Source organism: Pteropus vampyrus, unplaced genomic scaffold (assembly GCF_000151845.1).
Source record: "Pteropus vampyrus isolate Shadow unplaced genomic scaffold, Pvam_2.0 Scaffold98, whole genome shotgun sequence".
NCBI lineage: Eukaryota > Metazoa > Chordata > Mammalia > Chiroptera > Pteropodidae > Pteropus > Pteropus vampyrus.
Window position 1 is genome coordinate 1,164,481 of NW_011888879.1, and position 13,374 is coordinate 1,177,854.

General features: G+C 46.7%; 1 long non-coding RNA gene across 2 annotated transcripts in view; it reads right to left on the reverse strand.

The window, feature by feature from the left end:
- Positions 1-13,374, reverse strand: part of LOC111742636 — a 108,345-nt gene that overhangs the window by 65,262 nt on the left and 29,709 nt on the right. For both annotated transcript variants that reach the window (XR_002781403.1, XR_002781402.1), the window contains exon 3: positions 4,068-4,102. This is a non-coding gene — a long non-coding RNA (uncharacterized LOC111742636). The remainder of the gene's footprint in view (positions 1-4,067; positions 4,103-13,374) is intronic.

Here is a 13,374-nt window from a genome sequence, read left to right on the forward strand (position 1 = left end):
GAATGGAGAGGGAATCTGCCTCCCACAATTGTGTGGAGCGAGGATGTAGAGCCTGTGTAGGCCCTGCACCCCAACCACGCCCCAGCACAGGTGAAGGCGCCAATTCTGCCAAGATGCCACATCCCTGAGATGTCTCAAGTGCAGACTTTCTACATCCCAGCTCTCCAGGCCTGGACCCTGGAAATTCTTCACTTCCTTCCTGCCAACCCTCCTAGCCCTAGGAGCCTGGCTTCCCAGTGGAGCAGTCCCTGACACAGAAAAGGAAGTAATTAGCGTATTCACCAACTGAATTCTTTCCACTCCTCTGTGAAAATAATTTGTCAGCGCCCAGAGAGAGGGCTCCCCTACCAGCCATGCCAGGCGGATGGTGAGGCTCAGGGAATTGTGGAATCTCACGCTAATTAAGTGGAAGATGCTCTGGGGGAAACAGGCTCTGTGTTCCTGCTGCTCCGAACACATCACATTAAACAGAGAAGCAGCCTCTGGAAAATGTGGAGAAGGCATGGAGGGATGTGAATGACAAAGATGATTAGAAGGTTGGAAAATGAGATGGATGTGAGATTAAAGGTTAAGGCAATTGAAGTATGTAGCCTAGAGGAGAAAAAGGCATGAGGGGCTGGCAACTTAATCATCCCTTCCTGTGTTGTAAAAAGAATATTCCCCTTTGGGTCTTTCCCTCCTCCAGGCCTGTGTTCTCTTGGCCTCGTTCCCTTTATCTCATCTACCTTTTTGTTCTATTTACTTGTCAATTCATTCAGACCTTTACTGAACACCCACTCTGTGCCAGACACTTTGCCAGATTCTCAAGATGAAAAGACAGTATCTGCCTTGCAAGTCAAGTGTCAGGAATGGGCCCATAAGCCCAAACTGCCTAGACTATAGGACTGGAGGACTATAGGACTACAGGCCCCGTCTAAGGGACTGGAGGTAGGCAGAACTGAGGCTTCAGTTGCACTGGGAGTCCAGGAGCAAAGCGGGCCTCTCAGCTCTGTCTGGGCTTCAGGGAAGGTTTCCTGCAGGAGATGGTGCCCAAGTGGAATCTTGAAGAATGAATCAGTGAGCCAGGTGAGGACAGGTGGGAAGGGCATTCCAGGCAGCAGGAGCAGCCTGAGCAAAGGCCCAGGAAATAAAATGAAGAGCGTATGTAAGCAACTACAAACTGCTAGGCTTTACTGGAGCAAAAAGTAGAGACCCATGTGGTGTGGCGTATGGGTCAGAGGGCCCAGATCCCAAGGCCCTGGACTCTGTGGTAGGAAATGTAGGCTTCATCCAGAAACAGTGCTCCCCAAAGCGTTTAGAATGGTACAGGTTACTTGCAGCGTTAATAGCTGTCCTCCCAAAATAAAAGGTGTGTCACGGTCAAATAAGTTGAGTGACACTGAGTTAAACCAGTGGTTCTCAACTGAAGGGCAATTTGTAAAAGGGGACATTTGGCAATGTCTGGAGATATTTTTGGTTGTCCTAATTTTGGGGTGGGGTGCTGCTGGCATCTAGTGGGTTGAGGCTTGGGATGCTGCTCATCATCATCCTACAACGCACAGGTCAGCCTCCTATAAAAACCTCTGCCCCCTACCCCCAGGGCTCCCACGGCCCCCGCACAGGCCCCACTGGATCGTTCATCTCTGTACTATCAGGGTCCGTCTGCCAGTTAGTCTCCCCAGTAGACTGTGCAGGTCAAAATGGCTGGGTTTAGGTCGTTAGTGTTTGGGGGAGGGAGAAGGAAAAATGAGAGACTTTCTGGTGGGGCTGGGAGAGAAGGCAGCTTTGGGTAAAATCTGACTCATGGGGGATACCTCTGCCAGCAGGATTGGTGGGTGATTCTAGGGGGCGATCTTTCCATCCTACCAGCCCCCGTCTGCTGTGGCTAGGGGTGTAGGAATCAAAACCAGCTCTAAGAAGCTGGCCAGATCAGGGTCAGGGGCCTACTCTGTGCTAGGCCGTGGGTGGTGCTGAGACAAGAATCTCCTATGGCCAGATTCTTCTTTCCTGTTTTATTTTTCTCCACAGATTCTTTTAACATACTTATACCTATTTCAAAATTTATTTGCCTGTCTGTTCTCCTCACTCCCTTTCCTGCCTCAGAATATCAGCCCCGTAAGGCAGGGCTTTTCATCTGTATTGTTCACTGCTTTATTCTCAGCATCTAGAACAGTGCCCGGCACATAGTATGTGCTCAGTTAAAATGTGTTGAAGAGACGAATGTCTGAGCCACCCCCTGCCATACTTGGAGTGTCTGGGTGCTGGGGCCAAAGGCTACCACATGTAGTCCTTTCTTCTCTGCACCAGCGGGAATGGGGCACGTCCCAGGAAGCACCCTCCTAAGCCATGCAGCATTCTCCACTGTCTAGAGGCTAGCCCCCAAAACTGCTGTAGGGGTGGGCAACACTTGGGAACCCTGGTCTTCCCTGAAAGAGCGGGAATGGTGGACTAACCATTAGCCATGGGAGGAGGAAGCAGGACGGGGTGATGGAAAAGGCCCAGCAACCTGGCAGCCAAATGAAACTGTAGCCAGCTGACAGGACAGCGCCATGAATGAAGGCCTCACTGCCTCCTGGAACTACTGCCAAGCACTGTGACACAGGGACAGTCGCACCGTAGTGCGCGGCCGTGGAGGAGCGGCCCACGCGCTGGCTGGGCTTCAGTCACAGCCGCTGCCTGAGGAAGTCCATCCTTCACAGCACAGGGCCAACAGGGCGCTCCCCGATTACACAAAGGGAGCGAGGACCAAAGCACAGAGAGCAAGTGCCTACTGGTCCCCTTGGAAACAAATGCAAGGAAATAAAAACCCGTGGGTCGAAGCAGGTATCCAGGTCTAGCCAGGGTTGCCAGGTTCTTTTGTGTTAATTGGGGGGGGGAGGGATCTGTGTACCCCTAAAGCTGTGGCCCATGGGGCCTCTGTTAAGCTTGGGCTCATAGCCTAGGCTATGGGCAAAGCAAGGCTATTAGAAACCTGGGTTCAGATCCCAGCCGACCCTCCAAGCTGAGGTTTCTAGGCTGCGGAGGCCAAAGACCTGACACTGTCCTCCTGAGCTTTGTGGCCTCAGGTAAGTGATCCTTAGAAAGTATATGTGGGTGAAGGGAGGGTTTATCTGCTCTGTTAACCTAACCGGGTTATTGGGAGAATCAGAAAGATGGGGCAAGTAGAAGAGCCTTGAGAATGTAAATAAAGCCGGAAGTGCAGAAAGGCATGAGGGGGTGCAGCTGTGTCTCTCCCCAGGGAGGGGTCATGCACAGGAAACAACAGCAAACCCTTGGGGTGGCCTGTAGCTACCTGCTGAATCCAACTGCTTTCATGGCACATCCCCCTCAGCAGGAGATACCTTTTCAGATCTTGAGGTGGTTCTTAGAATCCCACTGAAGGACCCTCAGTGTACAACCTGGAGGAGGCCCAGAAACACAGTTCATTTGGGTTATTTTGAATGATTTCTTTAGGCAGATAAATTTATAGTCAGCTCATATATATATATGACATTTTCCATTTTTTAAAACTAATGCAAATTTCATCCTTAAATAACACCAGAAGATAAGCATCATTATGCTCATGTTATATAGGGTATAATTTTAGAGCCTCAGAGAGGTTGGGTGGGTTTTCCAAAGTCACACAGCCGGTTTGCATCAGACGTCTTTGAGTCCAGGCCTCTGGTTGTAGGTTAGATTGATGCCTGCTGTGCGGACATGACTGTCTCTCCTTTCAGTGTCCTCTCCACTCCTTCTTTTTTAGGGTCTTGGTTTGGGGCCCACTTTTATTGCTTGCATTGTTTAACCACCTTCCCTGACAAATTTAAGCAGAACTCTCTTTCTGAAGAGGGCAGCCTGGAATATGAAATTCTCCTGGGAAAAGCTAATGTTCCGAGAGCTGAGCCTGGACAGCTTCCTCGGCGGTGACACGGGGGTACTGAACACGAGAGGGCACCTTACATGGTGTGAACCACACCTGCCCTGAGGACCTGCAACCCCGAGTAAGGCAGACGCGACTATTCACAGTCATCTGAGAAGGTGGTTACGGTACATCTCCTAGGTATGAGATGATGGACGCTCTCTCCTTAAAAGAAGTGCAGTTCACTTACCTCCCTGTGAACAGCTTGTGTCTGGATTTCAAATCCTGAGGGAAAAAAACAGGGGAAGAGAACATTAGTTTATAATAAAGGTTAAAGTGCTTTCGGATTTTTAAATGACACTTTACATATTACCAATCGAGTTCACGTCCATTACCACATTTAATCCTTACAATAGTTCTGTGAGAGTAGTTACAGCCCTATGAGGTATTATTATTCCCATTTTAAAGATGGGGAAAATGAGGCTTAAAACTGCACAGATGATTTGCCCAAGGTCACAAAGGTGATACATGGTAGAGATGGAAAAAAGATCTGGTTCTTTTATATACAAGTTCAGGACTTCACATATGGCAACATTTTTTACCTATGAAGTGAGAAGTTAATTAACAGTAAATTCAAAGGTTGATTAGAGCTTCTAAGGAGAATTCCTTTATTTAATCCCTTGTAACATTATTACTTATCTCTTCCTCAAGAATCATAACATCAGGCTAAAGGCATCTAATCAACCTTCACTACAAACCTACGATCTAACATCCTAGCAGGCTCTGTAACGAGAAGACAGAGCCTCGCCAGTCACGGCTCAAGGCCTGGGCACTGCCTGGGACTCTGCCTTTAGAGTGTCCAGGCCGGGTTAGTGTTGCTCCAATGAGCATTCATCCAGCGGCGCTTAGTTGGAGCCCAGAGGAGTTTAAGAAGTGTATATCATAGTCCCCACTTTCAAAGAGTTTATGATTTGGTAGGAAGGTGAGATTTGTTATGAAATCTTTGAAAGGCAATGTATAAAACATAATGGAGTTAAGTGCCCATCTGTTTGGTATACAGTCTAAGAAGGCTTCACGGAGGATGTAGGTCTTGAGAAAGGGTAGCGTTGGAGGGGGAGGAAAGAAAAAGCGTTTCCATTCCGGTGGAGGACGAAGTGCCAGTGGCAGGCTGGTGTGGAGATGCACGGTTCCCGGCTCCATGCCCCCCGCCCCCACCCCCACGCCCAGCACTGGTCATTCCGCATACATTACCTGGGACCTGGCACAGGCAGGTTTAATGCATCTCTGAGCCTTTATACCTGCTATTACCTCTTTGGGAAAGAAACTCCCTCCCTGGTTCCTAACAGCCCACAGACCGGTACCAGTCTGTGTCCCTGGGGTTGGGGACCCCTGAATTAAGAGAATTAAACCATTTCCACAGGATAATGGGACACAATTAGACCTTCAAGCAGGGTGTGTTACAAGATTATTATTTTCCTTTTTTTAAAGAAAGAGGGCTCTGACTGAAATGTAGAGATGGATCAGGGGAGAGCAAGCCTTGGAAGCCAGGTTTTAAGGGTGCTGCAGAAGCTTGAGGATGAGAGAGTGGGGGCTGCACTAGCAGGGGGGTCTGTGGAGATGTAGAAACAGAGAAAGTTGAGAGTGCTGAGGAGTTAGAATGGACAGGACTTAGTGACAGCAGGATTGGCGGGTGGCTGGTGGTTCTGGTGATGGGAGTGGAGGAGAAGGAGCCAAGGGATGAGAACGCCAAGGAATCTGGCTTGGGAAACTGGGTGCATCCCAAATGAGACATGGGAATCTAGGGGAAGAGATGCAGTTGGGCTGAGAGTGGAAATAATGAATTATTTCCAGAAATTTTTTTATATGTAGAGTCTTAATTTTGTGTGTGTGTGTGTGTGTGTGTGTGTGTGTGTGTACATATACACAGATATAGATATATTATGCTTTTTCAACTAATGTAACAATATCTTCCCATGTTATTACAGACTCTTCATAAACATTATTTCTAATAAGGGGCAAGCTGTGAACACACACACAAGCTGTCAGAGAAAATGAGTCAACTATGCTGATTGAAGAGGGTCTCCCAGGCTACACACATGCAGGCCATCAAAGCATGTTCCCACAGAGGCCTGTTCTGTGGTGAGTGATACAAATAACACATGAAGAGCCTATGGTTGTACCCAGGAGGCCCCAGGAAACACAGTACCAGCTAGGATGTGGCCTAGGTTATAAATAGCCTACAAAAGGTGCAAGGGACCCAAAGGGTAGTCTTGGCCACAGGGGATGGAGGTGGGGTGGGAGGAAGATCTGTGACCATGATGGAGGTCTGAACAAAACTTCCCAAACCAGCTGGGAAGGGAAAAGGAGACTGTGTCTTTGAAGGTATTTAGTAATCTCACAAGCTGAATACAAATTTAAGGAGCCATCATTATTATCCATACTCACAACCATTAATTTAAAACTGAGGAAAGTTTCCTAACATTCGCTTACAAAGAAACGGGTGGAAATGGGACTTTTTACTTTATTCTCCTTTGTACCTCTTGAATCTTTCAACAATAACTTAAAAATTTGTTAAATCTATGCAAACCAATTCTCTCTTATTCATTAAGAGTTGAGATGGAGAAACAAGTCAGATCACGAGGATTTTTTGACTTGTCCAGAAAGAAATCATAAAAAGAAAGAAAACAATTGCATTTAACAGTGGTTTTATTCATTTGAAAAGCATGATGCCCATTACTAGAATGACATTAAATGATCACATACTGAGTTAAAAGAAAATAAGCCAGAGTGGCTTTGAGGGAAAGGGCATGGCAAGAGTGAATAGGACTTACAGTCCAGTTAGACGCAATCTCTTGGTGCCTCAATTTTTTCAACTGTAAAATGGGTATTAATAGAACCGAGCATAAAGAATCATTATGAGACTCAATTGTACCCAACTGAGTCTTCTGTGAAGGCAGCTAGTACCAATGACTTGTAACACTATACATGTCTACTGAATCTTAGAAATACCAACTTTGCACATGCATCCACAGACATGCTTGTGACCACAAATAACAAATAAACCTGATTACAATGTCTAAGATAAATAAGGGCTATTTGTCTCATTATATATTAAGAACTCTCTGGAAATAAGCAATCCTGGGCTACAACAGGGTGACCAACCCTAGGATAGGGTCCAGGTTTGCTCAGGACCATTCTGGTTTTGGCAGCAGAAGTCCTACATTTCAGGAAACTCCTCAGTCTCGAGCAAACTAAGAGGTTGCCCAGTCTAGCAATAATGGTCATCAATGATGCCACCAAGAACCAAAGTACTTCCTTTTTTTTTACTTGGCCATTCTGACTGTTGCTTGTTGCCTCATGGTTGCAAGATGGCTATTGTACCTCCAGGCATCCTGTCTGCATGCCAAGTAGGAAGAAAAAGGAAGGCCAAAGGATCAAAGGCTTTCTCTTAGAGAGGCTTCACCTCTCTAAAGTTTTCTGGAAAGAAAACTTTCCTCAAAGTGTTACATCTCGCTGGCCAGAACTGTTTCACATGGCCACCCCCAGCTGTAAGAACAGCTGAGAAAACTGAGTGATTCGTTTCCAACCCCACAGAGAAGAAGGCAAGGGGAGAAGGTGATGAAAGGCTTTTGGGTGGTTGGTCCACAGTGTCTGCCACATCCCCTCCCTCTTTACTACATCTAGCCAATGCTGAGCACCTGCCAGGTGACAGGCACTGTGGTAGGATCTGCAAAGGAGACAATGAATAAGACACAATCCCCCCACCAAGTAAGGGCATGGTCTGGTGCAGGCTGACATGAGACAGAGGTGACTATGTCAGAAGGCAGCCGTGAGAGAGTGGGAAGTGCTGTGCAGGCAAATCTTGCCCAAGAGGCAGGTGGGAATGACGTGGTTGGTGGGTTAGCCAGGGGACAATGAATACGATGCACCTTGCGAGGACAAACCCAAAGATGTGAGGATGGGACTTGGCACCAAGAAAGTTTCAGGAAAAAGAGCAAGTGGGTATGAGAAGAAGGAATGTGTGTATAGGGGTAAGTACTTTTCATCTCTGAAGATGACCTGCCTTTGGGGGCCTCTGGTCAGGACTATGACATCCGGGAGTGTGCGCATAGCAGGTCTGAGTAACTGTGGAGTGCACGCTGCAAAGAGCTTAGGAACATCTCATAGAGACAGGACCTCAGTAAATGAGACTGCAAGCCAACCGTGGAGAAAGAGAAGATCAAACCTGTGTCCTCTCTGAGAATCCTGTTGGGTGCCCGAGCCCTCACTTTACCCTTGTTTTCTAACCTTTCAGCCTCTGAAGCCAGTCCCCACCCCTTCGCTTCCCAGCTTCTCTGCTTCCCTAGCTCAGTTGTTGGATCCATCTCCAGGCTGGGTCTGACCAGCCTCCAAGCCAGGCAGTGCAGAGGCTGCAGCCTCCGTTGCCAACCAGGGCCAGTGCCTGATGCCAATGACCTGCCTGATTTCTGGGAGAGCAGCCACATGCCCTATCCCCACTGGTGCTGGCCCTGGTCACAGTACAGCTCTTGCCTTAGTCTGCTCTCAGGATGCAGCTGAGAGCCTCTGGAGCAGATCTGTAACTGTCCTTCAGATGCCTTATATTATCCCACAGAAGCATCAGAAAACAAACCTACAAGGTGGAAGGAGTTATTCCCAGGTAGTGGGGGACAAAATGAGGCTCAGGGAAGTTAGGCAAACTACTGGGGTGACACAGCAGCGCAGTGGTAGGAGAGGGATCCAAACCTGGGTTGGATTCTTATGGTCCCTGCTTTCTCCACTGTTTCACATTATTTCTCTATACAGAGCCGAGCTCCCTCCCCGCAGTCTCCTTGCCCTGCAAGCTTGTCTGTGCCCAGGCCCCCGGCCCTGATGGCATCTGCTGGTTTTGATTGCCAGAGACCATGATGAAACTTCATTTATTCCTCCACTCAACAAATATTTATTGAGTAACTCCTATACGCCAGGCACTGTGCTGGGCCATTGTGTTATTTTCTAGCTGCTTAAATTTGTCCACAGCTTGGACGACTGACCTCTAAGGACATCAGCTGTCAGACATTGCTCTGTCCTCAGGGCACCATGTGTATTTCTCTGTGGCCAGCTCAGACCGCCCCAGGGGCACGGCTGGACCCCCTCTTCTTCTCCTCTGTGCATTAATGGCTGCTCTGTCCTTGCTTCTCGACCTTTCTTGCCAGACCTGTTTGCAGTCTAGGCTTAGCATAGTCGTATCTGAGCCTGTTCCAATTAAAACAACTAGTCACTGCTGTCATCAAAGTAATGGATCAGAGGATGAGAAATCATTGAAACAGCCATCAGATCTATTTGATTCTTGATAAACAATATGGTGAAAGTGGAGATTAAACAAGAAAAGTTTTTCTGGGGGGTGGGGGAGCTGTCAATAATCACACTTTCCCTGTTAGGTAGGGGTTCCTAGAGGGGTGCCATGGAGAAACTGAGACAGAGGGGTTAAATGATCAACCTAAGTTGCATTTTTTTTCTATTTGTAAAAATAATACGTTAATTGTAGAAAATAGGAAAGTACCAAAAAGTATAAAGAAAAGAAGAAAATTAGAAAATATCAACAGGTTAAAGAATAAAAACACCCTGTGATATCATTACCCAGAGATGATAACCACTGTTAACATTTTGTGTGTTTACCTCTAGATTTTTCCTATGCACATATGTGGATTTATTCTGTACATACTATTTTGTATCCATCTTTTCTCACTGAACATTTATACCACTCCCCACTTGACACTGTTTTATGAAAACATTTTAATTGGCTGCACAGTATTCCATTTTGTAGGTGTACCAAATTATTTGACCTATACTCTAAGCTATTTGGGTTGTTCCCTACTCCTCCATTTTGTCCTGTATAAATAATAGTGAGATGAATCTATTTGTACATAAACATTTGTGCACATATCTGAATTATTCCTTGGGCTGAATTCTGAGGGACACAATATGACAAACCACTTTGGTATGACCTGTCTCTCTGCCCAGAAAGGAGGAATGGGGGCATTAGTTATCACCAGGCTTCTTGAGCAGGAGCTTTGGAGGCACCCAAAGGGGGAAATGCTGAAGCAGGGGGCATGGGCACCCTAAAGCTTCACCTCTCTTTTAGTTTTTCTTTGAAGGAACCCTGATTTATTACTCAAGACTCTTTAGTTCAGAAATCTGCTGAAACCAGCTCGAACAAAAGAAATGGAGATGAGCACGTCAGGCAGGAACCTAGCCAGTCCTCAGAGAGGGCCTGGGAGAGAGCAACACTGTCTGGACTCCCTCTCCTCTCCCTTCTCCTCCCACCATCAGTTCCCATGGGGCAGTGGGTCTCAAACTTGACAGTGCATCAGACTCATCTGCCAGACTCATTAAAACAGCAGCTGCTTAGAAAGACATTCCCAAGTTTCTGACTGAGCAGGTTGGAGGCAGGACGGAGACTCTGCATCTGTAACGCGTTCCCAGGTGATGCTGTTGCCCCAGGGATGACTCTTTGGGAGCCACTGCTGGAGGACAGCATGGCCACTGGGGCAGGGCAGACACCCTCCAAGGCTGCTACCACACCCTGGTGAGTCCACCCCCAAAGTCGGGATGTTGCTGCCTCCTGTCAGGAAGAGACCCCCACAAGGGGGTGAGGGTGCTCGGGCCTTTCCCCGGGGTCCTCTCTCCCTTACGGCCTTTTTCTGAGAACTAACTCAGTCCCTCCTCAGGCAGTTCTCTCACAGCCAAACCTTCTTTCCGGCAGCCTGACGCCTAGATGCTGAGTGCTGGTTAAGGAGGGTCTCCCGTCCTCGGGCCACTCAGAAGGGCTCCTCTGGTCACAGTACCCATCAAGCAGGGCTGCTGAGGAAGTCGGGGTGGCCAGTGCCCTCCCCAGAATAGGGCCACCAGGGAGATGCGGCCCAGCCCCAGGGGTTGGGTTGCTTGGAGGGTCACCAGATAATGACTCCAAGAGGCCACCAACAGGGGGATTACTGTCCACTGTGAAGCCACAGAGGAGCTCCCACACTGGTGACAACTACAAAGTGAAATGGTGCGGGGGCCTGTAAAATCGCAGAAGAAGAAGAACCAACATTTACTGTGCTCCTGCCTATGCCGGGCACCGAGTGCCTTATGTTGGTCATCTGATTAATCCTCCCTAAAAGCCTATGAATGCAGAGACGGGTACTTCTATGCCCATAATACAGATGAAGAAATTGAGGCACAGAAAGCCTAGGTTACTTGCTCAGGCTCACTCAAGCTCTTAACTACTACTCTATAGCTGTTTTTGGAGAAAAGCCAGAAAGCCAAAAAAGGGCAGAGGGGATGAAACTAATACATATATTCTTTTAGTCATTCTATTAACATTCTCAGAAAGGCAATTTTATCCCCATTTTATAGGTGAGGAGACTGAAGCTTAGTTAAGAAGCCACCCAAGGTCACACAGTTGGTAAGTGCCACCCCAGGCATGGAGCCCAGAGCCCAAACTCTCTTCTCTCTACCACTCTGCTTCCCAGGGATGATTAATTGCTACCAGGGAAATGGGCGGGCTTCAGCATAGGTGGTACTGGAACTAAATAGTCAGGTAAGGGTTCAGCGAACAGATGGAAACGCCTGCATGAACAGGGGCTTGAAAATGCTCGGCCCGTCCGTCAGTGGAGAAGTGGCACATTTCTTCCAACAAAAAACTAACTGGCCAATAAAATACCACATCTGAATATTTGGACATGCAAAAATGATAACAAAATAAATAAATTGAAAACTCAGGACATAAAACCATATATGCTAAGGTTCTAATTTAGAATCAACCTCTTCCTCTCCTGACTTCCTAGTTCACACATTGATTTTCTAAAACTTTTTATTTATAAGCTCTTGATATTTGATTCATCTGTTCAAAAACATTTTTTGAGAGGGTGGGAGAGATGGCGTTCAATGGAGTCTTGCTTTAAAGACCTCAGGGAGAGCTCTAATTTAGCCACAGCTGGAAAACACAGACAGACTGACACACACACACATGCACACACGCACGCACGCACGCCGTAGTCTTCTCAGAGCTTTTCCCATCTAATGGGCCTGAGGTGTGGTTTCCCCTGAAATCCTCAGCAGACTTCCGAGCACATAACCCTTAGGCTCATCTTGCCTCTCCACGTAAATCACTGCCCTGTAGAAAGCAAACCCTCAAACTCAAGTTGAAGTTTCTATGATCTTTAAAAGCTTTCTACAATCAAACCACCCTGGAACTTAGTGAGATATAATAATAAATTTGACTCCATTAATTTTCTTTTTATGATTTCATTCTCATAAATTTCTATTTGTATTTGGAGGAGTTTGACGCCTATGCTAAAGTGTTATTAAAAAATTTCTTCGGAGCTAAGTAAAAGGAAATTACATAAAAGGAATATCCACCAAAGACTGGAACAAAAGAGCAGCTCCAATTTAAAACTAGTCTGTGAGGTGACTTACAAAAAGAATTCAAACATCCCCCCCTCTATCACCTATATTTGAAAAGTACCTCTCCTCCTCCCCCTGTATAATTTTTTTAAAAGGTCTTGGTTTCCATTTTCAAAATAAGTTTTATATTTTTAAGGGTGACATACCAAGTAACCAGAAACTGATCTTGGCTTGGAAAACCTCCCAGTTCTCATAAACATGCAATCACTAGTTCCTTTCAGGATGATGAATGCTATTGATTGGCTCGGATCAGCTTGTGACCCAACGGTGGTATTAGACATTGGCTATTAAACATCTCCTTATGAATTTTTCATTGGCTCGAGTGTCTGGAGAGCGGACAGCTGCCTCCCCCACTGCTCATTCTCCCTCCTCGGCCTCCCTCCTCCTCTCTGAGTCTCAGGGCTGATGATGCCACTCTGCAGGGCCACATTATTGGATCAGAGTGATTAGCTTATAGCCTGATTTTCTGGGTCAAATCCAATTTCTTTTTCAGGTACAGCGGGCTTACGAGTAGTCATGTGCTTTTTGTTTTGCGATGGCATCACAGGATTACTAGCAGATGCAGTCAACTGAAGTCATTTCCCATTAACCGTATTCCTCATGATACTAAGACAATGTGTCACTCTGCACTTGCATTCCCGAGCATTTTTAGGAGAAAGAGTGCTTTTAGCAGCTCAAGTAAAAGCTGACAAAGAGGCAAACTGTTGAGAAGCGCTGTGTCAGCCACTTTCAGATACCTCGGCTCCCCCGAGAGAGGAGCAACACTATTTCCTCTTTTACATGGCTATGGACATCTGAGAAATTTGGCAATTTCTTAGAATTTATTATTGTGGATTTTTCAAGTGCACACTGAAGCCAGTGGGAAAGTGGAACCCCAGTACTCCAGACTTGATTAGGTGGCTAGAGCAAACCCAAGAGTCACCTTCTTTTAAGAGAACAGGGAAAGCTTCGCTCATAGCGAACCTGTCCCCTGCCACATCTCCATTGGTTCTTATATTCTAGACGTGGACTGCATGAAAAATTCAACTTCTCATGTCTAAAAATGGGGATTTTTTCCCATTAACATTCATATCCAGGTGAAATTGAGTTACAGTAAACTTCAAGCATCAATATGGGGGAGAAAATAAATA